This window comes from Dipodomys merriami, unplaced genomic scaffold (assembly GCF_024711535.1).
Source record: "Dipodomys merriami isolate MVZ:Mamm:240054 unplaced genomic scaffold, mDipMer1.0.p SCAF_558, whole genome shotgun sequence".
NCBI classification, from domain to species: Eukaryota; Metazoa; Chordata; class Mammalia; order Rodentia; family Heteromyidae; genus Dipodomys; species Dipodomys merriami.
This window is the reverse complement of record NW_027206133.1, coordinates 129476-134193: the sequence shown is the minus strand read 5'-3', so window position 1 is coordinate 134193 and position 4718 is coordinate 129476. Positions and strand designations below refer to the sequence as shown.

General features: G+C 36.1%; 2 pseudogenes; one reads left to right on the top strand and one right to left on the bottom strand.

Moving 5' to 3' along the window:
- Positions 1 to 471: 471 nt before the first annotated feature.
- LOC138812020 (ankyrin repeat domain-containing protein 49 pseudogene) lies at positions 472 to 1182 on the top strand (annotated as a pseudogene).
- Positions 1183 to 3993: 2811 nt separating this feature from the next.
- LOC138812029 (U6 spliceosomal RNA) lies at positions 3994 to 4093 on the bottom strand (annotated as a pseudogene).
- Between the last annotated feature and the right edge of the window lie 625 nt (positions 4094 to 4718).

Genomic DNA, 4718 nt, shown 5'->3' with positions numbered 1-4718 from the left:
GATTCTTGTCTGTATATTAGTAAATCTGTGTCTCTTTATGTAGGCTCCAAAAGTGAATTTACAAATTTCAAGTTAATACATGAATTCTCTTTCCATCTTTTTTAAAAAATAAAATTCTGCTTGCTCTATAAATTGATCAGAGGCATGGATTTGTGGCTAGGTAGGTCCTTGCACATCTCTCTGTTCCTCTCTCTCTTTCATGGTTCTCATAGATAATATGATTGCTCCATAATTATCCTAATTTATTTTGCTTTTATATTTTTGGTTTCATCATTTCATTTTCTGCTCTGCCATTTCACAAATCATTAATGTAGAAGGCATTATTTCATATTTTCTCATTCCTAGAATAAGCTGCACATGAAGACAGCCATAGTCCTCATTTTCAGTCTGTACCATTGAATACGGAGGAACATCTTTCCTCTGCTCTCCATCAAATCCCTACTCTCGTAAGAATAATTTAGAATAGTAAAAATGGAAAAAGAGAAAATAAAACATGGTGAAAAAAGATGCAGAAAATTCACCAGATATTTTTGAGCAGGTCAACCAACATGAACTATTAGGGAAATGCATGGACACCTCATTTTCACTGGCACTCAAAGTCTCTGGTTAGGCAATTCTGATAAAGATGAGGAACAAGATGAAAATATGAGAAATGATATCAGTTGCAATAAAAAAATAGAGAAGGATCCAAGCAAATTTCTTCTTTGTGCTGCCGAAAATAATTGGCTTACTACAGTGCGGAGACTACTTTCCAAAATGGTCACTCATGTGAATACAAGGGATGACGATGAGTATACGCCTCTTCATCAGGAAGTCTACAGTGGACACTTAGACATTGTCCTTGAGTTGGTGGCTCAAGTGGCACATACAATAACTGTAGATGGATGGACATATCTGCACAGTGCTTATAAGTGGAATAATAACAGAGTGGCTTTTTTCTCACTTCATCATGATGCAGATTCCAAGGCCCATTCTAAAGGCCTCTTGACCCCCTTGAATCTTGCTGATGGAAATTAAGATAGCAAAAATTCATTTGATCCCCTACTGATGAAACATTACATAAAACCATGACTGAAGAACAATTTGGAAGAAACTGCGTTTGATATTGCTAAAAGGATAAGTATGTATCACTACCTCTTTGAAGTTGTGGAAGAATGCATAAATTTTTCCACTAAGTCCTAATGATTCAATTACTTTTTTTAAATTTCAAAAATGCCATTCCATCCTTTGTGTCCATACAAAATATTTTCAAAATACAAATAACAGCAATCACTTACTGTAAAAATTCATGGATTCTGTGGAATTCTTTCAAGTGAATTGCCTGCCTTTGATGTCAAAATGTATTCAAGTGTTTTTGTATACATCTATAATGATTTCTTCAGAGTTTGTGGCTTTTTAATCAGAAATAATTTTAACTTATCTATTGAAATTAATACAGAAACTAAAGATATTTCTCGTGCTTGTCTGAAAAAGTATATTTTAAAATATTCTATAGTCTATGTTTGTATAGTGTCCATAATCTATTTTATTGTCCCCCAGATATAATACTTTGAATTTTATGCTACTTTATAATATATAGCTTCATTAATGTTTCCTTTCAGGTTTCATTCCATATAGAAATAGTTTAAGATTCCTTTGTTTCCTAGGTCCTTATAGTATTATATTTCTTTGGGATAGAACGAAAATGTTGTCTAATTTCAAAAGTTTTATAGAGGATATGCTATGTAAAGGCCTTTCTTTTTTTTGGGGGGGGGGCCCAGTTGTGGGACTGAACTCTGAGCTTGGGCGCTGTCCCTCAGCTCTTAAGCTCAAGGCTAGCTCTCTACCACTTGAGCCACAGTGCCAATTCCAGCTTTTTTCTTTTTGCTTATGTGGTGTTGAGGAATCGAACTCAAGGCCTCAGGCCTGCAGGGCAAGCACTCTAAGACTGATCCACCTTCCCAGCCCCATATAAAGGCCTATCTTTTTTCTATTTCTTTTTTTATTGTGAAAATACTGTACAGAGGGGTTACAATTACATGGGCAAGATAGTGAGTACATTTCATATCAAGCATTGTAGCCTCCTCCTTTGTTTACCCTTTCCATCCCTTCCTATCCTCCCTCTCCCACACCCAATCCTCCCCCCCAAGTTGTAAAGTTCGTTTTTGACATGACAACATGTACTTCTCATTGTTGCAACATGTCCACCTGTATCCTTATTTAAACGACTTGTTATTCCACTTCCCTTCCACAAATTATACCGACATCAAATACAGTGAAAGCAGGGTTATATTGTGGGGGAGGGACATACAAAGCAACAAAGAAATAATCTCATAATTGCATTAGAAACATATGCATGAAAGAAAAAAAAACATTTGGAAAAAATTATATTAAGTGAAGTAAGCCAGGCCCAAAGAAACGTAGGTCCCATGGTTTCCCTTATTGGCAATATCTAGTAGATGTATGAGTCAAGGGGAAACGGTCAGATAATGTGATGTCAGGAAAATGAACCCTTAGATATGTATTTTAATGTTTTTTTTCTTTCATGCATGTGTTTCTAACGCAGTTATAAGATTATCTTTTTGTTGCTTTGTATGTCCCTCCCCCAGAGTATAACCCCTGCTTTTACTATATTGGATGTCAGTATAACTTGTGGAGGAGATGGGGAAAAACCAATTGTTTAAGGATACAGGTGGACCTGTTTCAACAATGAGAAGCACAAGTTGTCATGTCCAAAACGAGATTTACAAAGTCGGTGCGGGGGGGGGGGGGGAGGGGGGGCAAAGGAGAAGGATTGGGATTGGGGGGAAGGGGAGGCTGGGAAGGGATGTGAAGGGTAAAAAAAGGAGGAGGCTGCAATGCTTGATAAGAAATGTACGCATTATCCTGCCCATGTAATTGTAACCCCTCTGTACAGTATGTTCACAAATAAAATAAAATTAAATTAAAAAAAAGAAAAAAAACATTTAAAATACATATCTTAGGGTTCATTTTCCTAACATCCCCTTATCTGACCTTTTCTGCTTGACTCATACATATACTAGATATTGCAAATAAGGGAAATTATAGGACCTATGTTTCTTTGGGCTTGGCTTACTTCACTTAATATAATTTTTCCAAGTCTTTCTGTTTCCTAACAAATCAAAGAAAGGTTGGACAAATGGGATTGCATGAAGTTGCAGAGCTTCAACATGGCAAAGGACATAGCTAGCAAGATCAATAGAATGTCAACGGATTGGGAGAAGACCTTCACTAGCCATACATCGGACAAGGGTCTCATATCTAAAATATACTTGGAACTCAAAAAATTAAATCCCCCAACAACAAATCCTCAAAGAAACAACTGCCCAAAAATTAAGTGGGCTAATAACTTAAAGAGAAAATTCTCTGAAGAAGAAAGAAGGATGGCCAATAGACCCATGAAGAAATGCTCAACCTCCCTAGCCATAAAAGAAATGCAAATCAAAACAAAATTGAGATACCACCTCACACCAGTTAGAATGGCAAAAATCAAGAACTCTAATAACAACAGATGCTGGAGGGGATGTGGACAGAAGGGAACCTTACTTCATTGTTGGCGGAAGTGTAAACTTGTTCAAACACTTTGGAAAGTAGTATGGAGGTTCCTCAAAGAGTCCACATAGAGCTCCCCTATGACCCAGCAGTCCCACTTTTGGGCATTTACCCAAGTGTTTACAAACAAGACCACACTAAAGGTACCAGCACAACTATGTTTATTGCAGCATTATTTACCATATCTAAGATCTGGAACCAACCCAGATGCCCCTCAGTAGATGAATGGATCAAGAAAATGTGGTATATATACAGAATGGAATTCTATGCCTCCATCAGAAAGCATGACATTGCCCCATTTGTTAGGAAATATAAAGGCCTTTCTAAGGTGAAGATTTAATACACTGATGTTAAACTATTAATTATATAAATTACGTGTAATTTTACTTGTAATTTTGTAATCAATTTTTAATGTTTTTCATTTCTTGTATGTGAAGAATGAAAAATTTTGAATACTTCACAAATTTTCATAGCATCCTTATGCAAGTGCCCTGTTAATCTCTGTATTGTTGTAATTTGGTTATACATGCTGCTGAAGCATATAGTATCATCTAAACTAAATAGTTAATGTTGCAATCTTTATACAGGGTTATATTCTTGGGTGCCTATTTGTTACAAGGAAACCTTATTGTTTCTAACAGTGCTATTGATCTTATTTCCCTGAAATACTGTGAATAGTCGAAAAATTTTATTGTTCAGTCCATTGCTCACATTTGCAAGTTTTTGTCAATTCCTATTTTAAATATTTTCCATTTTGGATTTGATTGTACTTTCAAGTATTTATAGCTAGGTCTAAAGGTGATGGCTGTTTCAAGTAGTAATTTATCCAACTGAGATAGCTCTGTGGAGCCAATGGATTCAAAGTAAGCCTTGCTTAAGAGCTACTTCTAAACTTCTGCAGTTGAAATTTTCCCAAATGAGGTCTTACTTCCTAAATGAGATCCTAGGATCCTAGGACCCAGTTATCTGCATCATCAGATAACATGGGCAAGATTTCTCACCTAGGCCCATGCAACATGCCAACAGAAACTAATTGAAGACCCATATCAATTTCTCGTTTCCTATATTTCAGATCCCCAATTCCTTGAGATGCAGGAATTATCAGTAAGCAATTGTGAAATGCAAGGCAACTTAAAATGAATGAGGAGATCACAAAATCTGAGAGA